The sequence below is a fragment of the Micromys minutus genome, assembly GCF_963924665.1.
Source record: "Micromys minutus genome assembly, chromosome: 21".
Classification (NCBI taxonomy): Eukaryota; Metazoa; Chordata; class Mammalia; order Rodentia; family Muridae; genus Micromys; species Micromys minutus.
The window spans coordinates 30,026,440-30,053,284 of NC_137956.1; the positions used below are offsets into that span (position 1 = coordinate 30,026,440).

The 26,845-nt window shown below is 42.5% G+C and overlaps 2 pseudogenes across 2 annotated transcripts; both read right to left on the minus strand.

The window, feature by feature from the left end:
• Positions 1-4,209: 4,209 nt before the first annotated feature.
• Positions 4,210-4,659, minus strand: LOC308434493 (oligosaccharyltransferase complex subunit OSTC-like; annotated as a pseudogene). The gene has a single exon. The product of its transcript is annotated as an oligosaccharyltransferase complex subunit OSTC-like (transcript).
• A 16,011-nt stretch (positions 4,660-20,670) lies between these two features.
• Positions 20,671-25,000, minus strand: LOC308434377 (nucleolar RNA helicase 2-like; annotated as a pseudogene). The gene is made up of 2 exons: positions 24,965-25,000; positions 20,671-22,854 (listed from the first exon to the last, which is right to left on the minus strand). The product of its transcript is annotated as a nucleolar RNA helicase 2-like (transcript).
• Between the last annotated feature and the right edge of the window lie 1,845 nt (positions 25,001-26,845).

The following is a 26,845-nucleotide window of genomic DNA, read 5'->3' on the forward strand; positions in this document are numbered from 1 at the left end:
AAAGCCACAGATTGCATCATGAGAGCACAGATGTGCACCTTCCTTTCCCTAGAGGCACAGCTTGGCTCTGCAGTGTGCATGGTTTGGAATTCATCATCTGGGTGTTAAGTACTTTCCACATCGCTTGTCTATTTGGAGCCACAGTGTAGTGAGGACACAGAAGCAGAAGTCCCCGACCACCTAGGCACTGAAAGCCTAATGGGGGCTGGTGGGCAGAACCTGGCTTCACAGTGTACTGCGCACCCGGGAGATATTCCAGTGTTATCTATGAATAGAAAGGAAATTGACGGGATTTTCATCCAAAGCTAGAATTGGGTGAACCCTAATCAAAGGCAGGTACTGATTGGTTTGACTTTATCTACCCACCAGGGGCTGATGCCAAGTCATTCTCACGGTGCTATCTTATAATATTACTTGCAAATCCCTCTAGGAAAGGGAGACTATCTTCAACTTCACACTCAAGTGTAAGTGACTATGGGCGATGCCACCATAGATGTAAAGAAGCTGTAAAGAGATGAGGATGAAGAAATGGCTCAGCAGTTCAGAGTGCTTATTGCTCTTTCAGAGTAGCCAGATCATGTCTGAACACATGGTAGCTTTGTATCACCTATAGCTGGGATTCCAGGTGATTGGATACCCTATTCTGGCCACCTTGGGTTCCTGCACACACATGGTATGTGTGTGTGTGTGTATGTGTGTGTGTGTGCCATGTAAATGTGTACATATGTGTGTACCTATACACTCAGACACAAAGCCACACATAAAATTTAAATTAAAAAATATTTATAAGAAAGAAACAGGGAAGCATATTTCTTGTAAATAAATAATTGTAGGAAAGAAACTGGACGCCGTGGCTATGTGGGGGAGTGCTTGACTAGCATGCACAAGAATCCAGGAGCAGGGACAGACTATGCCAGCTCTGGAAGAGGAGAAAGGATAGAGAAAATAATTGAAATAAGAAAAGACTCATGTGGAAGACCCTTCTGACTAATCTGACAGTCAACCAATCAACCCAGCTGAACTCCAGATGCTGGAAATAACATTGGGTTAAGAGTCACAAGCAGAGTTCAAGCCCCAACTGTTCACAGGACAACTCCATGCCGTTCTAGACCTCACTTCTACCAGAGCTCCTGCCTTCCCTCGACATAGGTGGGATGTAAAACATGTAGACTGCAATCCTAACTACATATTAGTCACCTGGGAAGTTACTTCTCTTTCTCCTCCTCCTCTCCCTCTTCTTCCTCCTCTTCCTCCCTGCTCACCAAGCCCTGGTTACTGTGCCATTTTGTTTGGTTTTATTTTTTATTTATTCCTTGAGTATTTTACTCAGTATGTTTTTATCATATTTCTTTCCATCCCCAAACATCTTCCAGACCCTCCTTCACTCTTTCTACCCAACTTCATTTTCTTTATCCTAAAACAAAACAAACACCACTGAAAAAACGTGGTGTCTGACTTGTGTTGGCCATCTGTCTACCCTTGAGTGTGGGTGGAGCCTGCTCCCTCTGCCACTCTACTGATGAAAACTGATTCTCCCTCTAGGCAGCCATCACTGGTGAAGAGTTTCTTGGCTCTTAATGAGACTTTGTGCCTGCATCCCCTCCTTTGTGCTGACATTTTTCTCTAACGTTTGCAGGTCTTACGTGTGTTCTCACAGTCTCTGTAGCTCATTTATGCTTCTGCTCTACTGCATCTAGAAAATACTGTTTCCTTGAATTCATCCACCACCTCTGAATCTTCCAGTCCTTCCTTTTCTGTATAGACCCTTCAGCCTCTCAGAGAGGACTTTGATAAAGACACCCATTCAGGATGAAAGACTCCAAAATCTCCTGCTCTTTTCACGTTCAGGTTGTGGATTTCTGTGTTAACTACTATCTGCTGCAAGATGAAGCTTCGCTGCTGAGAACTTAGTGATAGGCTGATCTATGGGTATAGCAATATGTCACTATAGATTGATTTAGTATGATATTCATAAAATAATAGGTTTTCCCCTGGGCACATGGCCTATCTAGTCTTAGGTTCTTGGACTCATTAGCAATACAGGTTTCATCTCATGGAATCCAATCAAAAAATGGCTGGTTACTCCCCTAACATGCTTGCCACTGTTGTTTCACTGAGCATATCTTTCAGGCAGGTCTCTACTCTATATCATATATCATATCTAGCATATATCATATTTTGTACTATATATGTTATGTGAAGTTATATGTTATATATATATATGTATATATACACATATATAAAAACTCATATTGTTGGTAGCTGTGTCAGATTGGTGATTATTTTTCTCTCCTGATAGTATCTAAAGCATCTTCTATCACTATGAATGCTAGTCAGTTGGGGCAAAGCTTCCAGTTGAGTACCAGCTAGATCTCCCCATGTTCTATGCCATAATTACAAGGTGTGTTCAGAGATAGGATCTTACTGTCAGATTGGAGGGTAAACAATAGCATTGGCAATAGCCTGTGGTGTTTGAGGGGTCTATGCAACCCCCTTCAGACAATGATTCACAAATATGAGACACAGTCCTGGTACTGAGGATTTTATTTGGTAGCATGTGATATCTTGTTGGACACTGTCTTTTCTATGAACATGGTGACCTCATTTAAATCCCTTGCACACATGTGTATATTTCAGAAAGCTTCTACAAGAGTAGGTTTTCAAGGAGCCTCTACCCTGCCCTCAAATTCCCCACACCCTTTAATTTTTCTGTTTTACTTTCCCTTGCATTTCTTTATAACACCATATTCTACTTCCCCTTCTGTGGAAAGGCCTGTCCTTCCCTGGGGTTCTTTTCTAGCTACCTAGCTTTTGTGGCTATTCTGAATAAAGCACATCTATCTAAAGCACAAAGGCCAACATCCATGCCTAAGAGAAAACATGCAGCATTTGTCTTTCTGGCTCTGGGTTATCTCACTCAGAATAATTGTTTCTAGCCCATCTATTTACTTTCAAATTTTGTAATTCCGATTTTCCTAGCAGCTGAATAAGATCACCTTGTATAAATAGAGTGCGTTTTTGCTCTCCATTCACACCACAGGGTCCCTTACTGCCTCAGGTGTTCGTCAGCTGATGAACTTCATCCAGGCTTCTTCCAAGTTCTGGAACAGAGCAGCTATGAACATGGACAAACAACTGTCTCTTTAGTAAGATGAGAAGTCCCTGGGAAGTTCTTCTAGTCTCCTGTCCCCAGGCTGTTCCCAGAGTCACTTCTATTTGAGCTAGGTCAAAAAGCACCAGACATCTTTAGTTTTGAAAGCTCCCAGGTGACTGTGCATGCCACAGAACTGAGAACAGCTGCCCTAGACAGAGATCCCTGATGGGTAGCTGGCCACACTCTCACTCTGGGGCCTTCAGCAGTATCAGGCGATATGATTTCAGGATTAGGACAGGATCAGCACTAAGCATCCTACAGGGTACATGACAAAGACTTAACCAGATGAAAATAACAGTAATGAGGTTGAGCAAATGCCTTTGTCAGGCACTAGAATTTAATTTTTAATCATCAGTGTCTCCAAAGGAGCAGAAAGCCTAGACTTGCCTATGCTGTGGGGCAACTCTTTGTTGTTCTCCTGTTTCTGTGCCCATCAGAAGAGAACTCAGACAGGGGTCCTTGAAAAGAACATTCATTTATACATGGATTTTTTTTGTTTTTGTTTTTTTTGTTAATTAGAAAAATCATTTATTTCTGCTCCTTTCATACATCACGTTGTCCAGGAAACAAGTCTCCCATATGCGTCTGAAATGGCAGAGCACCACACACACCGTCTAAAGGCAAAGCGCCGCCGCAGGAACTGGTCAGTCATCCAGACGTCTCAGCTCTCACTAGGTACTTCTCGATTTGCATTAATTTCTGAAAATCAGAAATATCAAGTCCAAAAACTGATGACGGGTTTGTAAAAAATAATCACTTTGTTCAACACCAAAGTTTTAGGAGGAGTATATTTTCTTTAAGAAATAAAAAAAACTAAGAAAAAAAATGCCATTTAACATAGATGGTACACTAGGACAGGTCATTAGAAAAATACTGTAATGAACTTGTCTCTGATACCATGACTTCTAGTCCTAGCTTTGCTGTGCTTGCTCGGGTGTCGCTCAATGCAATGTTTACGCTTCATTCTTTTCCACATTGCACAGGGAGTGGTTCAGCCTTGGAAACTTTATTAACAGGAGCAAATCCGGGATTCGCTGATTTCTTCTCAAAAGGTACTAGCCCATGAGGTAGCCCGGCAATTTCATTCTCATGAATACTCTGGCCATGAAGAAACTCAGCAGAACACAGATGAAGCCAATGAAAAGAAGAATAAACCTATTGAGTTTTAGTATATTTGGTGCATTGGATCGGTCCAGGATGATGAAACCTAAACCTCCCATTGTAAACAGAAAGCTAGATGCAAGTCCTTCCATGAGATACTGTCTGTTTACTCTGTAAGCCAAGAAAGCTACTGGTCTCCGATGCCCATGTTCATCCATCATTGAGCCAACACTTGGAGGTTCAAGGATAACGTCATAGATTATTCCTCCGGTAATGAGGAAGTAAGATACCACCACCAGGGTGAACACCATCATAGCCGACGGCATGTGCACCCAAGGCGGTTTCTTCAGCTTCAGGTTGGGGCATTTGAGCACTAAGAACGGGACTCAGTACAGAGTCTCCATGTCCCCGGCAGTAGGGCCAGCCCTCTCTACATGAATGTCTTTGAAAGCTTGTTATACACCAGCCAATGACTGGTCACACTCATTGGGCAGTCAGAACTCTTTTAGATGTCGTAAGTTGTCCCATACTATCTCGGGTATTGAGACCTCTCCAAGAGACCTCCCCTCCCAATAAATAAATGCCATACCAAATTATTAAGTCCTGGTGATAGACCAAGGCATGGCCCTGGTACAAGCACATGTGTCATTCTCACCGAATGGCTTGAATGATGGGACTGGTTCTAGTGGGTAATAGGGAGCCAAGGATGCTTTGGAGCAAGAAAGTGACCTTCTTGGGCTTTGGGAGGAATTTCCCTGGCAGTCATTCTCTCAGTAGTAACAGAAGTGGATGAAGACTAGCGCATAGGAGTTTGGCACTAGACAGGCATATTTAATTCAATGTTCACCGGCTGCCGAATGGATGCACGCGAAGCAGAGGACAGTGTGTTGTGTCTAACCCTGTAACCATAGCAACAGACTGGGCTTTAATGCTGCTCTTTTCCACAGCACTCTCTCCCACTCTTTGCAGAGCCCTAACCCTAACCCAACCAAAGAGTAGTTTAGAAACTCTGTGATATATACATGTTCATACGTGCACACACATAAGATGTTGGCTGGTACCCTGGAGCTTCTGATGCAGAAAGTCCCCTTAAGTCACGGGAATAGTTAGAGGGTAAACTTTAGACTGCCCAACCCCAAGACCCCTCAAATATCACTCCAGGAGAGTCTCCAAACCTACTATGAGTAAAGTCTGACAAGGTGAGCCTCAAGTATCTCTCTGTAAGCCCTAACTTAGAAACTGTCTCAACTAACTAGGTGTCAAAACTGTTTATAAAAAAAAATAAACTAAACAGTTCAACGCCCGAGATCAGACTCAGCCCAACCCTGAAAGTCCCTTATCCATGCCAACAGTGGCTGGAACGGCCTGTCATGCCATCCACCACATTTGAATATCCCAGCTTTCCACAGTCCTTCACCTGGAAGGGCTCTGCTATGTCCTCAGCCCTGCCTCAAGTGCCCTCCAGACTTGGGACCTGCTGAGCTACATGAGTAGAGGTGTGTATACCATGTACACCCATGGCTTGCAGCAATGACTTCCACTGCAGGCCTTGAGACAAGGATAAGAACTGTAGTCCTCATGTCAAGAGAGGGGTCATTTTGTTCTGACAGAAACACAGCTGAAGGCTTTTCCTCCCAGAACATTGACTGCAACAGGTCCTGCCAGAGCTTCAGAGATGAGCTCAGAGGTCCTCTTCTGCCCGTCAGCACCCACAATCACCCTCTTGTTTAAGTTCTGAATTCCCCAAAGTAAAACTTGTCGTCGCCCCATTTTGAGAGAACTCTAAGAGAGAACCACAAGTTTTTTTGCCAAAATTAAAAACAGTGTGAATTACTTCAAATAATTATCTATAGTGAATTAACTAGATCAACACAAAGAGGAACAATGTAACAGAATTCAGCAGCCCTGGTCCAAGATAATGACAGGGTCATAGGTCATTCAGATGAATGTTCTCCCCCGCCCCCCCCCACCCAGGACAGTCAGAGGCTCCACCATGGTATACAATGTTACTGAAGATGAATAAGCTTCACCCTCTCCTGTCACTGTGCTTCTGTTCCCTGCTTGTTCAACTTTATTTGGAAACAGTGTCAACAACTTAAAACTCTTGAGTAAGTGTCTGAGCCAGAGGAATCCTTTCTCCAATATCACCTGCTGTGTGAGGTCCTGTGTGAACTCCCTAAGGCTTGATCTTCATATGCCATCATTTTTCCTTTGGCTGTACTGGGCATGGAACGTATGGCCTTCCGCTAAGCAAGCACTCACTTTGCTTTGCTATATCCCTAGCTGTTTCTCTTTAAAACATTTTATTTTGAGACAAGGTCTCACTGAATTTCCCAGGCAGGTCTTGAGTTATGATCTGCCTGCCTTGGCCTCCTGGGTTAGAAAATTGCTCCACTGCTCAGCAGAGGGGCTATAAAACTGCTCCACTACTCTTTAATATTACTTATACTTAATAATTATACATACTTATTAGATATGGTGTCATATTTTAATATGGGAAGATAGCATGTGGTGATCAAATCATGGTAATTAGTGTATCTATCACCCCAAATTCGGATTCTAAGTGGCTAGGATGGCACCCTTGTGGGTGTGTTGATACTGTCTACACTGGGGGTGGATGCTGAGTTGTACTACAGTGTAACTATATAATCTTCAAGATTGACTCTGAAGAACTGTGAGATACCAAGAATCCGTACAAAATCCCTTTTCTGTGCTCTGGGTTCTACTTACAGTAAGGAACAACTTGAGTGGAATGCTGTAGTTCTCGACTCAATCTTAGCACTCTAGAGACAACGCTAAAAGGATACCAACAGTGCAAGGCTAGCCTGGGCTATATGGTAAGACACTGCCCACTCGTCTTCCCTCAACTAAATACTGAATGCTACACTACACTACATTACACTACTCTATCGGTGACGTCATCTCATAACCTCAACTTCTTCTCTGAGAGAGCCCTCACACACACCTTCATATTTCTCTCAGAACAGGGAGAGCCAGTGTAGCCACAGCTGTATTCCTCGCTTGGCTCATCAGCCACAGTGGATTGGACAGGGCTAGCTGAAACCCGTTTCATGAGTGCTGATCAGATGACCAGTCCCTAGGAATAGAGATCCAAAGTTGCTGGCCAGTCTCTGCTGTCTCACTGCAGGCTGGGAACCTGGGCATAGAAACAGGAGAGAGGTAAGAGAAGGGCTTCGCAGCTGTGTGTGGAAAGGCAGAGAAAGCCAGTCTGTAGGGACAGAGGTGATGCAGATGCAGAGAAGAAGCATGGGAAGGCAGCTGTATTATTTTATACTTGGTACATGACAGTCTTGCCATGATGAATGATGCTTATTACTGAAGACACAAAACGTTGTCCCATAGTCACCCACCATATTCTTCTTTTCTGTGTAAACCAGAAGTGGAAGAATCTATTGAACAATAGTTATTCACTTAGAAATTAACCATCTGTTGCCTGAGACTCCCTTCTATGGTTGTCTCATGTATGAATGTTATTTTTATAACATGTATATGGGTAAAACATGCAATAAACATGATTATATTTTTATTTTGTTAGTTATATACATATGTATGTATATATATGTACATTATAACAGATTTTCTTGCTCTAAATTATATAACTCTCCATGTACCAGCCACACTGACTTTACCATCATAAAACACCCTTAGTCACCTTTCTGAAGTAATTATATCAATTTCTTTAAGTCATGGCAAATGTGATAACATCAGCCTAGTTACCTGTAAAGAGAAAAGTTAATGAGCCAGGAGGAAAATGACACTTGGTTTCCATGTCCCACCTTATATCATGTTATATTATTTATTATTTTAAGATGAAGGCCTATTCATTTTACGACCAGGCAAAGCTAATGGCTCCTAATGAGTTGATGGATTGAAGTGCTGTTCGTCCATGGCTGTTAATGTCTTAAAGCAAGAAGGCAGCTGAGTGTATGCGTCCTATACAGTGTGGCTGGGGAGGGGCCCAACCAAGAAATCAGCTTTGAACCCAGCGAGGCTGTGGTCTAGCAAAACACACACAGGGAATTCAAACACAGAGGGGACTCCTAAAGGACATTACAGAGAAGCAAATGGGAACAAACAAGGGACTCCCTATGGCACGAAACCTGCTACTTCAACGGGTAAGCTATAGGAAACAGAAAAAAACTGCCATGGAATCTACCTCCTAAAGGGGACTCAGGAGACATATTAACTAACTGCACTATTTGGCCTTCATTGAAACACAGACCATAAAAAACAAAGGGTAATCAACACAAACAGAATCATATAATTGAGGGAATGTGTAAACGTTGGGTGTTTGCCACCATTGGAGATCTTGCTTAGTTTTTAGTGTGATAATGGTCCTACTTAAACAATTTAAAAGTGTGTTGTTCGGGATTTGTTTAAAGATCCTCGGGAAGGGGTGGTGCTTGTCCTTCATGCACAAGGCCCTGGGTTCAACCCTCAACATAGCCAGGACAGCAGCAATATAAGAGAAACTGGGGAGGAGAGGCGTTAACAGATGAAGAGAGAAAACAACACTGTGATGAACAAGGTGGTGGTGAGTGTTTAAGCAGGATCTGTGGGATCCATCCAACTGTCCTGTCTGCAGGAGCGGATACATGGCCTATGCCATGATGATGATGACAATGTTGTTGTTGATGATGGTGGTGGTGTTGGTGGCAGTGGTGGTGGTGTTGTTGGTGATGGTGGTATTGGTGATGGTGGTGTTGGTGGCAGTAGTGTTGGTGGTGGTGTTGGTGGTGGTGTTGGTGGCAGTGGTGGTGTTGGTGGTGGTGGTGGTGGTGTTGGTGGCAGTGGTGGTGGTGGTGGTGGTGGTGTTGGTGGCAGTAGTGTTGGTGGTGGTGAGGGTGGTGGTGGTGATGTTGGTGGCGGCAGTGGTGGCAGTGGCGGTGGTAACCTAGTTAAAGGAGCTAGAGAGATGGCCCAGCATTTACAGAAGACCAGAGAGATTCCTAGCAACTACCTGGGTGGCTCACAACTGCTCTTAACTCTAGCTCCAGGGGCTCCAATGTTTTCTAAGCTTGGCACTTGAATCTATTTAAGCCACTGTTGTCTCTCCCGAAGGCTTCAACCCTGGATGACAGAAACTAGAATAAGATGGCAGAAGAGGAGATGAGGACCAACACTCGAGCTGTTTCTTCAAATCTCAGACCAAAAATTGGGAAAGAGGATTAGATGGTGGTTTTCTTATTAGCTTAATTATTTAAAACCCAGTGGAAAGTTTATGTCTCAAACCCCGAGGAAAAAGTGTCTAACTGATGTGCCTATTAACATATCAAAGCAGACACTGGATGCCAGGTTCTCCCAGCATCTCTCAGACCCTACCTGTTACAGGGTCCTACTGCCTGGCATGTCCTGCTCCCCACCCTAAACTCTCCAACCCAAGAGTTGGCCTGCTCTTCCCCAAGCTGCTCTGGCTTCTCTATGAGCTAGGCATTTTGACTATGCTGGCCCTCTCTGTGGCCCTTTGGCCTCTTGGCCACCACACCAGGTTTCTCTCTCTTCCTTTTCTGTCTTCTCTCCCTGTTCTCCTCACATCGCCCACCTCAGTCAGTGGGTCATATCCAGTCTAGACCCTTCCAGACGCCTCTGGCTATGTTTTCCCTCACTTCTACAATGAACCTCCTCAACCATCCCTTGAAACAGCCATGCCCTCTTTGACTTCTTTTTGATGCTCATTCAGAAAGCAGATGATAGACACACTTAACCTCCATTACTCAGGAGGCTGAGGCAGGAGGATCGCCAGTTAGAGGCCAGCCTAGGCTAGTGATACCCTTTCTTAAAACAAACAAACAAACAAACAGGGAAGATTCCGGAAGACAGTTCAATGTGTAAAGTACTCACACCCAAGCCTGATGACCTAAGTTCGAGCCCCAGGACCCACAGGGCAGAGGAAGAGAAACGACTGCTCACAGCTGTCGTCCGGTTTCCACACATGTGAATAAATGTGATAATAAACTAAACAGCAAGCAAACAATAGAAATGAGATTAAGGTAAGGACCAAAACAGGTCATGCTAGATCTAAGGAAACTATTCACACAGAAGCCAGAAAGATACACACCAAATATGGTAATTTGAATATCAAAACAAAAATTGGAGTTATATATACTTACAGATCAATGGATAGCAAAGACTGTTGCTCCCAGGTCCTATGAAAGAGGCTCTGAAGGTTCTAAGTGAGAAGTTTCAACCACACCAGCACTGATCTTTTATTTCTAGCTCCCAAACCTGGAGAACAACTTTCTATTATTTTTCAGTCGAACAGACAGACAACAACCAAACACACCAATGAAATTAAATTGATCACTAAAGGGTGTGGTGATAGAAGCAATTTCATTATAGCCTTAGGGAACTGAGGTATCCCCTGGGGTCTTTTCTGGTGTAGTAATATTCCTGCTCCATGCCAGAAGAGCTGCTAGTTCATTTCACAGAGAATTCCACAACAGGGCCGGATGCAAAGTGGGCGTCCCAGACACAGACTTCCAGAGGATCTCCTGCAAGCTGAGAAGGGATTTGGATGGTAAGGGGGAGATTCCTAGCAGGCACAAACACAGGACACCAGGTGACACTGGAGTTAATCAGTCAGGGCACCAGAGGAGGAAGACATAACCTTTAGAATGTGTTTCTAAGGAACCTGAAGTGGAGGCAGGTATGGTGGCAGACTACTGTGATCCTGACCCTTAGCAGTAGGAGACAAGAGGGTCAAGAGTTCAAGGTCATTGATGGCTAACTAGAGTGTTGGGCTGGGGGGTGAGTGGGGAATCCTGTCCCAAATGTTCAAATTTTAAAAACAAAACCCGAAGGGAGCAATTTCTCAGCCCAATCGTGTGATCTGGCACTCCTCTCGACATCCCAGACCCTGTGGGAATGATAAGAAGTGACTTCATCACCTGTGCCCATGGCAACCACCTCCACTCCTGTCACAGAGCACCTGCCCTCTTCATTTTGGTGTTTGAGGCCTCTGTGTCCCCTTCCCCGACCCTGACGCTCCTGGACTCAGACTTTCCTCCTGGAACTAATGTAGTGGGCCCACCCTGAGTTTCTTCTCTCCCTACAACTGACAACTGCCCCTTCTGTGTCTAGGAACTTGCTCAGAACGTTTATCCTACTAAAAGCCTTCATTGGATGGCTCTCCTAATTCTGCCCAGTTTTGGCTGGGATGGTGCTGGGGACATCTTGGCAGGGAAGGGAGGATTCTGCCCAGACATCCCAGGAGCTCTCTTACCAGTCTTATCAATATACTACTTCCTGCAGACTTTTGCCAACCAGATGGACCTGGTCAAATGCTGTTCTCCACTCCCTTCCTGTTTCCCCTACACACTGAGTACAGTTTTCTAGACTGTTCAATAAGTTAATTAATAGCCTGGACTTCACATACTGTGGTTATCAAGCCAACCTTTATCACCCTTTTAAGAAAGCTCAAGTTCAGAACTCTTCCTGCCACGCAGCAATAGGCAGGGACCTTTGGTCTCCAAAAGAACCATCTCTGAGAAGGTGACTGCTCTTCAGGTGGGGTGGGCATTGCCTCACCTGTGGATATCAAGATAATGTCTGGGGAGGTCTTAAGAATGCTTTGCTATTTTTGCACTTTGGGACTCTCACCATTTTATAGCCCCTAATTGATAATTCTCAAGGTTCTTGTAATCAACCACAGATTTCTTCGAGACTCAGCCAAAAGCTAGACTAAGCAAAAATGTGTCTCTGTTATCCTTGGATAACCTACCCCAACTGACATTGTGTTACTAATAAATCCCATTCTTTTCCTGTTCTATCAAGTCCCTTAAAATTTTTTTAAAATTAAATTATAAGTTTAAAGGTAGCACTATGATTAGAAACAGATTTGAGGGGGGGAAATAGGAGAAAAATCACATATCTAGCAAATGACTTATTCCCAAAATAAGTGAAGAATACTGTAAGGCCAATGACAGGAGAAAAAATGATCCAGTTAGGAACCAACCAGAAGACCCAGGTGAAAAGATATCTCACCAGTGGTTTCCACAGGGGAAGGTGTGAGGGAAGCAAGTAGCCCCTTTCATAGATGTCTAGCAGCATCGGCCACAGGGAGAATTCAAACAGAAAGATTGAGACCTGGTTTTGCATGCTTTTCAGACTGGCTAGAATTGCAAATACTGGAAAAATGAAATCCAAGCAAGAATACAGAGAAGTTTAGGCTATTCGTGAATCACTGGAGAGATTAGGAAATGGTAAAGGCTCTGGAAATAAGCTTAGTAGTTTCTTTAAAACTTAGTGGGGCCAGCTCAGCAGATAAGAGCACTTGCTGCTCTTGCAGAAGACCAGGGTTCAGTTCGCAGTACCTACATGTAACTCTAGCTCCAGAAGATCCAACACCCTCCTTGGTCAATAAGGGCACCTACATGCACATGGTGTACATATGAACAAAAAGGCACACACATGAATAAACTATCAAATGTACACGTTAAAGAGTTATTTAAAACCACTTTATTTATAATAACCAAAGCTTAATGTCAAAATGCCTCTTCACACATAAAAGACAGAAACAAATTGTGGTACATCCTACGAGGGGTTAACTGTCAATCAACAGTAAAATAACAGCATGTGATTGTTACTTAACGACTGTTTGGATGGATTTTAGGGCATTCTACAGATTTTTACAAGCCGGTATCATGGGTCTGAGGGATGGCTCAATATCCCTTGCTCCCAGGTCTGACAACTTGAATTCTCTCCCCTGGGCCCACAGGACAGAAGAAGGGAGCTGATCCCAGTAAGATGTTCTCTGACCCACATCCACATTCATACCATGGTACACTGAGAACAAGCAAATAAGAGTGCACACACACATACACACACACAGACAGACACACACACACACAGAGAGAGAGAGAGACACAGACAGACAGACACATACACACACACACACAGAGAGAGAGAGAGAGAGAGAGAGAGAGAGAGACAGACAGACAGACAGACAGACACACACACACACACACACACACACACACATACACACACACACACCACAGTAAAAATGTACTTTTAAAAGTCAACCATAGAAGTCAGGTTTTATATGGTAATTTGTATGGCACCATCTCAGTCACAAATGTAAAGAGGACACATCTGAAGCTGTACCTGAAGATGCAAATATTAGAGCATGCAAAAAAGAAAGGAAGAAAGAAAGAAATCTCAGCTCTGTGGTTCAGTTCACTGTATTAATCAGGCCAGCGGCCTCCTGGCTTTCATCATGCTGAGGACTTATAGAAGATCTCACCACAAAGGAAGCTTGTGAGAATAAGGGATCTTTTGGTATTCTTCTTGTGATTTTTTTTCACGTCTATAATTACTTGAAAATTATAAGAAGTTTTATAAGGAACACTATAAATTTCTATGGTTAAATGGAAATCGTAATAAAGTTGTGATAAATACCTGATAACGTATGAGGATGATTGAGTTTAGAAATTAAGGCTTAGAGAAGCTGGAGAGATGGCTCAGTCCAAAGTGCTTGACACACATGCATGAGGACCTGAGTTTGATCCCTAGTGACAACATAAAAAGTCAGGTGTGGCAGTGCACACTTGTAAGCCCAGGGCTGAGGAGGTGGAGCAAGCAGGTTCCTGTCACCCACTGTCCAGTCCAGTCCAACAAGTGAACCTCGGGTCCCTGAAAGAGATCATGTCTTACAATGTGTATAAAGAACACCTGAGGTTGATCTCTGGCCTCTACATGCCTGCACATACAAGTGTACACACAGTACACTCACACATGCATATGCACACATACCTTGCACACATGAACAACCCTACCCCTAACACCAAGAAATGAAAAGTTACAAAATGTAAAGAAAAGTAAGTATAAGTAAGGGCCACAGGAGAAAGAAATTGTTAACATAAAAAGTAACTAAAAGGTATGTTAATGAACAATATTTAAAATGCAAATACATGGGCTGGAGAGATGGCTCAGCAATTAAGAGCACTGGGCACTGACAACTCTATCAGAGGTCCTGAGTTCAATTCCCAGCAACCCCATGGTGGCTCACAAACATCTGTAATGGGATCCAATGCCCTCTTCTTGTGTGTCTGAAAACAGTGTCAGTGTTCTTACATAAAATAAATAAATAAATCTTTAAAAAGTACAAATACTTAATAAACCCAAGAGTTAGATCTTCACAAATAGAAAACAAGCCACTAGCTAACCAAACCCAGGCAAAAAGTAAGGAAGCCTAGGAGCACAAAATTACAAGAATTGGGGGGAAATGCACATAAAACCTAAGGAGACCAGTTTCCTTGCATGGAATTGAGAACTCTATCAAAGAATGAAGCTTTCTCACAAAGCAACAGGCCAAATGTTTCTGAATGTATAACCTCATTAAATTTTCAGTGAACAAAAAGTACTGTGACATAGACACACAATAAGTCTATTTTTTTATTATTTTTCTATTCTCATTTCCAACTGCCTTGCTAAAAGTCCATTTTAATAGGATTCGTTTAGCAGATTTACATTTTTTAATTTGCTATGACTGTGTCTGGGGGAGGTAGGGTAGGTATACATGCTATAGTGCATGTGAGGAGGACAAAGATGACTTTGTTGAGTTCCCACCCTTTTGTGAGTTGCAGGGGTGAGCCTCAGATTAACAGGCTCCTCAGGAAGTGCGTTATGTGCTAAGCCACCTCCCCCACACCTAGCTTAACACATTTGTATAAGCCCTGCTTTGTTACTGGTGCCACAGTTGTTCAACGGCAGTGTGACGTTAGGATGTCCTGACTCCCACTCAGCTCTAGATTTGCTTATTCTTTTCCCATGTTACGCTAGACCTCTTCTGTGCTCATTAGTAAACCTGTCAAGAATTCTCCATGAAGATTGTGTGGGCTCTGCTTCAGTTTATTCCTTTGTAGATTTCTCACCCTTGTGAACAATTCCAGCTGTTTAGATTGTGCTTCGGAAAGTATAAGTCACAGCTGGCACAGGGCAGTGTTGTTGTGTAGAGAAAATTCTCTCATGTACTTCTTCCAGTGAGGCTGCAACTCCTAAACTTCTCAAAACAGCGCCACCAACTGGGAGCCAAGTGTTCAAACACCAGAACCTATGGGGAAATTTCTCATTCAAATGACCAAACTTCACCTTATCAGTTTTAACAGATTCAGAGAAGATTCTGATTGTTTTTTAGGTAAATAATCATATAACACTGAATACTAATAATTTAAAGTCTTCAATGAACCCTAGTAACACGTAAAATAATCCAGGAAAATAACATAGAATCTTGTAAATGTAAAAAAAATAACCCTACTTTTAAAGAAGTCACTAAATAGCATGTCTATCTTACAAAATTGAATGAACATACTTTGTAGAGGAAAATTATTAAGTCATATGTTGTCCTTGTCTAATATAGCAAGTATAGTATGTATCACAAGCACCAAAGGGATTCAGAAAACTTGGAGTTTTAAGGTTATACAGAAAAATCAGGTATTAAAAGTGCATGTCCATAATATAAAAAAGAAAAGAAAAGAAAAGAAAGCTTGGAATAAATTTACATGCTTCTGTCCATGAGAAGATTGGATATGCATACAGAAAGCACTGGCTTAAACATGACTTGATTCAGTGTTGTCTTTTAAAGAAAAGAGTCTGTTGTAAATTAAGACTTTAAACAATTTAAAAAAAAAAAAAAAAAAAAAAAAAAAACACTAACAAACCCCAAATAACAGAAGGAAAAAACAACAGAACAATTTTGTAAGATATTTAACTGGTATTTTTTCCCCTTAAAAATAAACTATACACAGAACAGAAGGTATGGATGAATCTCAAGAACTGCACAGAGACGTGAGGGGTCTTGAGTGCTGTGGTGAGCATCTCCCTGGTACAAGGGAAAACAGAGAGGGTTTTCTGACTTGACAGCTTCCTCCATTCAACCTTCCAAACCTATTTATTTTCAGCATATCTTTTTATAAGGTAAGAGATAAATCTCTGTGATTTGCCAGGGATCCTCTGGGAAATCTCAAAGCCTGTTTTAGGTTTACCAGATGCTCTGCAAGCTCTATTTAATTTTCTCCTAGATCTCACACCGATTTGTGGAAGACAAAAATCAAAAAAAAAAAAAAAAAAAAAAAAAGTTGTCAGAGAAGATTTGAATCCTTGATTAAGAGATGGGTGTCTGCGACTCCGTGTCTGGTTGCCTGTTGAAGCTAAGTGACAAGAAGATGTTCAAATTAATCTGAAGGCAATGGTGCAGGAAAGAGCCTGGATTCTCTGCGGGAGGAACTCATCCCTCCTCCTCCTTCCATCCTCTTCCTTAATCGTTTCTCTTCTTCCTCTCCCTCCCTTCTCCTTTGCATATTAAAGGAACTAAGTCATAACACGAATTGTAAAGTTGCCCTGTCAGTGACAGGGCCTCTGTCTTTCTAGGCAGATTATAGGGGAAGAGATTGAGGAACCAACTGCTCTGGTTTTTCCCGGACAACTCTGGCTCACACGCAGAATACTCTGGGTCTGGAAAATTGCAAATTAGCAAGGTTGATCACCCTAGAGATAACAACCATTAAGAACAAACAAAACTTCCACAGTGACAACTTATGGCAACTCGTGCTAGCCTGGAAAATTAATTTTAAAAGTAACCATTCATATAATGTTAGTGGGTGAAGACATTCATTAGTAAATCAAGAAAGCAGCTATCAAAACTGTGTAAATTTAGCGAATATGTTAACTTTATTTTCTTGCAGTGCTGATCTGGGACAGAATGCAGAGCCTTGTCTGTGCTAAGCAAATGTCCTACTAACTCTGCTAAGAGCATTAATAGCTTACAATGCTAAGCTTTAAGATTTTCAAGTTTATTGTTAAACCATAGTAGGTAAACATTACTTTTTTGTCATTTGTGATTTTGTTTTGTATTTTGATGACATTTTAGTTCTGATGCAGGACTATGATTGTGGATGCAAGTTCAAAGCTAAGTTTTTGAAATAACTTTAGGATATTATTTGAGGTAATGCTGTACATAGTATCCTCACTGTTCGCAAATGAATCTTTCATTTTGATATAATAAACAGAAGTGGTCGTTCCCACTTAAACAAACGCCCTTTAGCTCTTTTAAGTCTTCAATGATTGCAAAGGAGCCTGAAGCCTTTATTCTTTTGGTGATTTTCTAAGTACAAAAGTTTGAAGTAAGTAGTTTAAATTGTAGGGACTGGAGAGATGGCTTGGTGGTTAAGAGTACTGGATGCTTTTCCAGAGGACCTGGGTTCAATTCCCAGCACCCACATGGCAGCCTAGTCTATATAATGAGTTCCAGGCCATCCAGAGCTACAAAGAAAGCCATTGTCCTAAAAAACAAAACATAACATAACAAAAAAGTAAAGAGGATATCTTTCGCACCAACACCAGGACAGAAGAAAAGAAATTCTAAAATTCTAAAAAAAATTAGGAAGCAATATCAGGACAGGGAAATGTGGACTGAACAATAAATATTCAAAATAATTCTCCTGCTTGAGTTCTAATATAAGGAAACACAAATATCTGTGACCAGGGGAGCAAAAGGTCTAAAAGGTCTGTGAAAAAGGTCAGTAAGTGTTGCAGGGCTGAGGACTTGAAGCCCAGGAAAGCAGCTGCGCATCCTCAGCATCCTCAGCATCCTCAGCATCCTCAGCATCCTCAGCATCCTCAGCATCCTCAGCATCCTCAGCATCCTCAGCAACTGTATCTGTCTCCCCTCCAGGGAGGCTCCCAGGAAGTCGAAACCACTGGAACTAATTATAACGTTAAGCAGGTGCCATTTACGATTATTTCTCAAAATAAAGAGGGAGCGGTAATTCAGCTCTCATTTCAGTCCATCAGCCAAGTTTGTGACAGTGACTCTCACTAGCCCTCTGGGCCGCCATGTGGCAAAAAGGAGGTTGCTACCCTGTGTCATTGCAGTGGTATTTGCTTTTTCTCCCACAAAGCCAAGCAAAAGTATGTTCCGTAATCAGTAGGTCAGTCTGCTCTAGCCAGTGAGCCTCCGTGTGACCACTCCACGGTCCACCTAACTCAACAGCAGACTGTCAAACCATGTAGAGATCTTGGAGATTACCTTCAAGCTGACGTACTACGAGCACACGATGTCTGTTGCAGTATTTTTAAATGTTATGATGGAGATGAACATAAACTTACTTTTTTCTTACTTTTAAACGTGTCAGCATTGGCTTATTTGGTAAGTAAAATTGTGGAAAATACACCAACTAGACTAAGTGAATTACTTATATTGTGATATAGGCAGTAAATTAGAGAAGTATGTCCTTCATTCAAGTGATATTAGTAAATTAGTTAGCAGCATTTGTAATTAATAAGAAAACTAATAAATAAGTAGTAAACATTTGCCAAACAAATGTTTACTTTAGTTCTGTGAACTCAGAGTTTTTAAAGCATTAGTATCTTAATTATGGCATAATGCAGTGCGTTATATAGTAATTCATTTTCATGTAAAAACATTTTATGTACAATTTCAGAGCAACAACTACCTAGACAGCTGGAACATAAAAACAGGCTGTAATTCCAAAGTCCAGAGTTATTTGATAATCTGGGAAATATTTTCTCTGTAGAAAATAGCAAAAATGGTAACATTTCCCAATAAGCCCATTTAAACCAAATAATAGCTGAATTATACATATAAACATTGTTTAGCTTCTGTGATCCAAAAGAAACTTCTCTTTGTTTATTCGAAAAAACATGTTTTTGTGTCAACTGAAACTCTTCCCTTCTTCCCCTTCACTGTTTGGTTTATGGAGGGTCGTTTTTCTATACGGTAACCCAGTAATTCAAAATCCAATCGGTTTTATTTGGTTTTAATCTCTCCTCCAGAAGGTAGACCCAGCATGTCCTTTCATCATCTTGAAATGGCAAATGTCACTATTCTTATCCCAATAATGAAATGTTTCATAATCATGCCCACATTTATTATAAGCCACAGGGTCATCAACAAAGAAAACAAAAACCCCCAAGAATCCCAAGCACAGAGGATGAGCCATCTGGTGGGAGTTCGAGGGGAAAACTGAATCTAAACAGAAAAAGGGCTCTGTTTCAACTAGCAGAAGCTGATTTGGTTTTTAGAGCCCTTTGGTGCCAGGTGTTCTGTAAGGCCAGTTAGAAGGTAAGAATCACACTAACATGGTCTTAGTGGATCCAAACAACTGGATTTAAAAAACAAACAAAACCAGAGCATGTGGTTCTGACTTTCCTTCATAGCCCATTCGAAGACTCCCATTCAGAATCTCTAGTAAGGCTAGAGGACCCCAGCACTCCAGCTTCGGTGCTGGGTGGGAAGTTTCCCAGATAAAGAACATTGCGCAGTAGGCTGTTGCTTTGAAGGAACAGCTTAAAATGGCACAGCTTGTCACAGAGCCGTGATAATTTTTCAGTGGAGAAGCAGCTTAATAGATCTTTTGTTGTGGCTTAAGATCCAGGCCACTATAAACAAACTCATCTCACTCTGCCCTTTAAAAGATTGCAGCTAGCAGATAGAGTCCCTCCAGGAGCCGTGACTCAGGAAGCATTCACCATTCAAAGCAGGCTTCTCCACCTCCTCACTTGCCAAGATGAAGGGCATCTTTGTTCCTTTTTTGAAACATTCTTCAGCAAAACCAACCGAGCCCTGTCTTCCCTTTATTACTCCTTAGTAAATCCATCTTCCAAAAGTGGGGTACAAGCACTTAAATACCATTTATCCAATCTCATTCCTGACGAATAAATCCAGACACTTTAGCCATTTGGGCCTGAACTTTAGACACTGGCTCCTAGGAAAATGTACTTCTATGTACACTTGTCTGGGGAATTCACTGGAACACAAGTCACCTAATGAGAGACATCGTGTGAAGACACTACAGAGTGAATCTATGCTGTCTGCATTCTGCCCTCCACATCCAGAGCCTGGCACTAACTACTCAGATCAGCTAAGTCTGAAATGGATTTTGAAAAGCATTGTTCAATATCAAACCTCAGCAGACACATATAACACAGAAGTTGTTTGTGAGGAGTCCAGGATACCACGGAACGGCCAAACTAATCTGCCCTAGCTCCCACGGTGCTCCAGAGACTGGGGCACCCCTTAGGAACTTTCTTTGTCAGATATGAGTAGGAGACAGATACAGGGACTAGAGATGAAGTTTACTTGTGGGACACGTGCATGCTCTGCATGTGTGAGGTCAGAACTCAGGCCCCGGTGAACCATACACACAAGGATGAAATTACAAGATCAGCACAGATATAGGCAGATCCTCAGTTGGTTTTACTTTGTAAATCTAGAAGTATGTTGGGAAATGATGTCATGAATTCCTATCCCTTTTCAAAATGAAGACAGTTCACAAGCCTTTTTCTGCAAGGAGGTGGGGGGGGGGAGCTAAAATGATCAAGAAGGAAGCACTGGGGTCCACAGTGGGGTGGGAACAGTTCTTTCTGGCCTCTACTCACTGACCAAATGCTTTACTAAAACTCAGCTTCTGGCCTTTGAGGATCTGTTACTTTTGTTGCCACCTCCTGGTCACTGTCCTCTGAAGTTTCTACTTCCTCCTTGCTGTCCCTGCCCCTGTCCTTGGAAGTTCCTGCTCCAGTCCCACTGTCCTCTAAAAGTGCCACGGCTGCCATCCTGCTGACCCCTGCCACCTGAATATCCTTCCGGTGGTTCGGGGGTCACCTTGAGCTGCCATTGTCTCGAATCATGCCACTTCTCCTGGGTTTCTGTGACTGCTTCAGTTCGGACATCAAAACAAGCTCCCAGTTTTCCTTTAGGGAGGGCCATCCCCTTCACTTTGGCATCAATGCTCTCGCCCAGCAACTCCTTAAGCTCTTTCCAAGCATAACTAATGTTGGGCATCTCAATAGAGCACAGAAGGACCGTGGTCACAAAGCCCGCTTGCGAGTTGATCAGGGAGCGCTGGTCGACCGATGTGGCCCCTGAGGTGTGGCCAGAACAGCTGCCAGGGCCTCTCCATCTCCCTTCTCCTCAGTCAGCTTCTCAGCTGACTGTATAAAATGGCCAATGGCAGTGGGAGGCTCAGAATCCAAGAATGGCATCTTTGTTGGAGGCTTTTATTATTTCTGCTGCGGAAGGAACACCTATCCGTTTAAATTTAATTCCCGCTTTCTGCTCCACTTGCGCTAACTGGTACTCTTCATTGTGCTGATAAAAGCAGATGCAACCCCTGTCCTTCCAGCTCTGCCTGTCCGCCCCCAAACAATGAATGAAAGACTCTGCATCTCTGAGCAGCCAAGTCAACCTCAGGGATGTCTAACCCACGGGCAGCAGCACTAGTTGCCACCAAAACTCCAAAATTGCCATTTTGGAAACCTTTCAGGGTGATTTGTTTCTATGAAATGTCCCCATGTAAGGAATGGGCATCCTGTTTTATGCATGTATTCTGAGACAGCTCCTGGACATCCTTCTTGGTTTCACAGAAAATGATCATGTGTCCTGGACCACTGTACACTCGGATTACATCCCCAATCACCACTGCCCTTTGTCCAGTGACACTTAATGGCCAGATGCTCCACAGTTATGACAGCTTTCTGAGTCTTTTTACTCATAAGGTTCACCTGTTTGTATGTAGATTTCATGTATTTCTTAGCAACATTAAATACCCAATGAGGGCAGGTTGCAGAGAAAAGCAGTGTTTGGGGGTTGTTTTCAGAATCTTGCTAGCATGCCGCACATAAAATTTCTTCCACTTGATCAGCAAAACTCATATGCAACATCTCTGGTCACCTTCAGCAAGGACAACATGTTTAAGTTTGGTGAGATATAGCTTGCCATTCTGCAAGTGACCTTTAATACGACCTGGAGTCCCAGCAAGGATATCAATCCCGCTCCGCATTCATTCAGTTTGACCACTGTAAGGCATTCCACCATAAAAACAAGCTGCAGAGAGCTTTTTGGTGATGTCACCGAAGTCTTTGCTTACTTGATTCGATAATTCTCTTGTACGTGCAAGGACTAGCACCTGAGGGGATCAGCCTCTCTTCCTCTCTTGTAGCCAGCCCACTTTGAAGTTTCTCAATCAAAGGGATGGCAAAGGAAAACGTCTTCCCGGCTACTTCCATGCCTGGGCAATTAAGTCTTTCCCACTGTACACATGGTGGGATGTCTCGGCTTGTATAGGAAACAGGAAGTTCACCCCACGAGCTTTGAAAAGCTTGACAGTCTCTTCAGATATGGGAAAATTAGAGAAAGCTCCTTCGTCCTGCTCCACAGGTATTTCCTTTTCTCTCGCTACTACTTTCTTCACCAGGAGCTTCACTGGAGGTAGAGAATGGGAGAGTCCATTCTTCGGCCCCAGGCTTTTCTCTCCCACATCTCCATTTGCTTCCTTCCCTTTCTTTGTCTTCTTGGGCTTGGGAGCATCTGCCTCTTCTTCAGAAGGCTCCTCGGTTTGTATTTTCTTGGTTTTAGCAGAGACTGCTTTCCTCTCAAGGGGCTCCTTTTTCTTCTTAGAGGTTTTGCTCTTAGAAGCGGTGTCATCTTGAGGCTCCTCCTCCTGCTTCTTGGCCTTCTTGGGTTTAGGGGGATCCACATCATCTTCAGAAGGCCCTTTCTTTTTAACTGCTCTCGCTTTGGGGGAAATGGACTCTTCCTTTCCTTCTCTTGCTTCTTCAGTCTTAGGTTTTTGCTTCTCTCTTTCAGCTTCAGCAGCATCTCCATGCCCTCCTCTGCCTCATCTGACCCCACCTTGGACGCACTTCAGAGTTTTCCCGGCATTATTCAGCAGGAGCTGCTCAGGCCTACCGGCTTCCTCAAACGCGAGCAAAGGAGAGAGAGCCGAATTCAGGTTTTTCAAAGATGTGTGGGCCAGGTCTGGAGGCACATCTGTCTAATGGCTGCACTCAGAGTTACAGCAAAATTCAGATCAGCCTGGTCTACACAGCAGGTTCCATCCCAGCCAGGGCCGCATAGTGAGACCCTGCCTCAAAAGCAAACAAAATTCTGAGTTAGCTAAAGGATAAAAAGATACCACATTGTCATGGGGTGTTAAATACTTTGATGTTTAATTATTCTACATGTTGAGGATTTTATATGGGCATTTATTCATTTTATAAACCAACCAGAAAAAAGTAATTGAAGTTTTAAAATACTTTATAATTTAATTTGTTTATATCGTCAGAAATAGGAATACAAACACACATGTTGAGAAAAAGCAGCATTTTCTAATTGCAGGCAAAGAGCCAATGTCTTTAATTCTACAAGTACAGCCCCTGGCTGAGGGACACAAGAGACAAGAATTCAAAATGAAGACAAAATGCTTTTAGTAGCAGTTATGAAAGAGATGTTCTCATTTTCACAGTAGACATTTTTAATTGATAAGCATTCAAAATGGACAAACTATTAGCTTCACAAACCAACAAAACAAAAACTTAAACCTTCCACTAAATTCTCTGTTATGTCTCACCTGGTAGAGGCCATCTTCTGTCTATCTGGCTACACTGTAAAGCTAAATCCTCAGTTTTTCTGTCTTGAAGGAGATATCACTCCTTCAACATATTGCTGAGTCAAAACCAAAACCAAACAAGAAATGAATTGAGAGGGAAAAATCCCAGTGATGATAGTCTGCAAAATCAAAGATTTAGTCCCACTCAGAATTCTCTTGTGGGCACCAAGAGGGAGTATCATGGGGGAGGTGTCTTTTAAGCTGTTCAGGAAATGGACTTCTCTCTGTACATAGCTCTCTAGGACCTATCAGCTTACAAGGCAAAACCATAAATATACAAATAGAAAGTGGACACTTGGTAAAGTTTTCAGCTTAGCTCATTCACTAATGAGGAAACCTGCAATGTGTTCCAAGTGATTTAAAAAGGGACTTGAGTTACAGAGATACTCTATACCAAATAAAATCTTTTTTACATTGTCATGGTAAGGAACCATTTACACAGCTAACAACCAGGAATATCTACATAATAAACATTTATGGAAGTTACTTTGATTTCTATAGATATTTTATGGCCTTTTCTCTAAGCTGGAACATTCTTTTGGGGATCCTAAGACTCTGGAAATATCTAAAACTTACAAGACTGAAGAACCTCAGAAAGTTATAAGACTCCGAGGTCCTTTTCCAAGATTATCTGAGCAATGAACATTTTGGGGAGGTAGGTGAGCAGTAACTCAGTTAAAGCTATCTCCAAGTTGCCAGGTAATTTCAATCCTTTGGCTTCCTTGAGTCATCACCCATAAGGGGTAAGGCTTTCACAGTCACCCTTGAGTCACACATTCTTCAGTAGGTAACCCCTTACCCATGTTCCTGTAACTCCAATAAACTCATTGGCTCACCAAGCTTGACTTTGGTGGAATCAGTTTTTGGTCTGCTGTTGGGGTCCTAAGTGGGATAAATAGACCTTTGTTAACATCTTCCCAGTCATGCAAAGCAATTGTAGCCCAAAAGGACAATCAGAACCAAAGAAGGGTTAGGAAGGATTGGTTACATGGCCCCTTTGATGGGCAATAAGACAAACAGTCGGCGCTGATCTCTCTAAGAGTAGAGCATCTGTTGGAGAAATTCCAATATGGCTCCCAAGTCTTTATTTGGTAAAGTAGAATGATTGGGATTTTGCTTTACAAAAAACAAAAGAATCCATGACTCAAATGTGCAGGTGAGGTTCTTAATGATGACTTGGTACAAGAAACTATGATTGTCAGGGAACATTTTGTATCTGAACCTATTGAATCGGTAAAGAATTTGAAACAAACTAACAATGACAACAGCAAAAATCCCTCACAGCTGGGATCATGAAGCTGTGAAACAGGTGGGTCATGTCACCTAAAGCATCACTCAGGAATGGACAGGATCACATGAGCCATAGGAACTCTCGGTTATCGCTAGCTGGGGTCATCATAAGCATCGGTGACTCAGGGACTACAAAGGATAGGCAACACAGAGGGAAACAAGCAAGGCTCGGTACCCAGTTCACTGAGACAGAGTGGGATTTTCATAGGAGAACTGAGAAAGTTAGTTCAACAGAACTTCAGGACTAGTTTGGAGCTTTAGTGGGTTTGTAGGAATTGGTTGGGTACATTAAAAAGTTACAAGATTCATCAAGATCTCCTCCACAAGCAATGAACAGGGCATGAAGTGACACCTGGACTGAGCTGCCTGCAGGTTTCACAGGAAGTGCTGATGATTCAGGAGTCCCATAATGCAATTTTCTTGAGTCATCACCCACACTGGGGTGGAGCTTTCCAGTAACACAGGTCATTGCATCACCCCTGTTCCTGTAAATAGCCCCTCACCTATTCTCATACAAGTAACTCTAGTGAGTTTCTTGGTCACAAACCTAGACCTTGGCAGAATCCTTCCTATGCTCTGTCAACCTACGTAGGATAAATAAACATTCATTTACTTCCTCATCCCCTCCACACACAGCAAAGCTACATAACAGACTTGGGAAACAGTCTATTCAAACATGGCACAGTTTATCTGTGTGGCAGGTGAGAAGATTAAACACCTCTTATTAGCTTTAACGTGCTGGCAAAGAATTCACAAAAGACTAGTGATGACATTCATTCGAAGCAGAAGCACTGTAGGAGGAAACACCGGTGAGTGGTGGGTGGGGAAGAGGGGGATGCAGTTGGATGTGAGGCCGCTGACTTAACAGGGGAAAAGAGTTGAGGCTCAGGGGTTACATGGGAAGTGGATGTCCAGCTTACTACAGCTCTCCAGACATAGCCCCAGGCTACAAGACCGGACATCCACAGAAGCCAGTGTGGCGGCTGATAGCATAAACAAACAAACAACATCAACCAAGTGTCTTTAAAGCAAAACAAAAGATCTCAAAGTTTTAAACAAGCTCATGCAGAAAATGAACTATACCTACCTACTCCTGTCAAGGATTTAAGTTTACGCTCTAAGATAGTGATTTTCAGCCTGTGGGTCAAGACTCCTCTAGGGGTCGAAGGACCTTTTTACAGGGGTGGCCTAAGACCATTAGAAAACACAGATATTCGAGTTACAATCCATAACAAGAGCACAGGCACAGCTATGAAGCAGCAGTGGAAATGTTTTATGTTTGGCACTGTGCTAAAGGGCTGCAGCATTAAGGAGGTTGAGAACCTCTGCTCTCAGGGCTTATTACATACAAGGCACTGCATTCAAAGACCCGGACAGCATAGCTCCCGTGGGGTTGAGGAATAACCTAAGCAGGAATGCCGGGAGGAGGACAGAAAAACCCTCGGATCCATATCCAGATGCCTGGCTACAGTGGGGAGGAATCTACAGCGTGCTTGAGGGTTTGCAAAAAAAAAAAAGAAAAGAAAGAAAAAAAAAGTCAAAGATATGGATTACATTAAAGCACTTGGAAGTTTAAATAGCAGCTATTTCGTGCCTATGAAAGTCTGTGGACATTGTCAACTCTGACAAGAATTACTCAGGTTCACTACACTACAAATATTTAAACTCATCAAAATAACAAACTCTCACTATTGATCTCACCAAAATTGAGTAAAAATATATATATATATATATATATATATATATATATATATATATATATATATATATATAATATAATATAAATGCATACACACACAGGAAGAGAAAGAGGGGGAGGGAGGGAGGGAGGGAGGGAGAGAGAGAGAGAGAGAGAGAAGAGGAAATGGTAGAT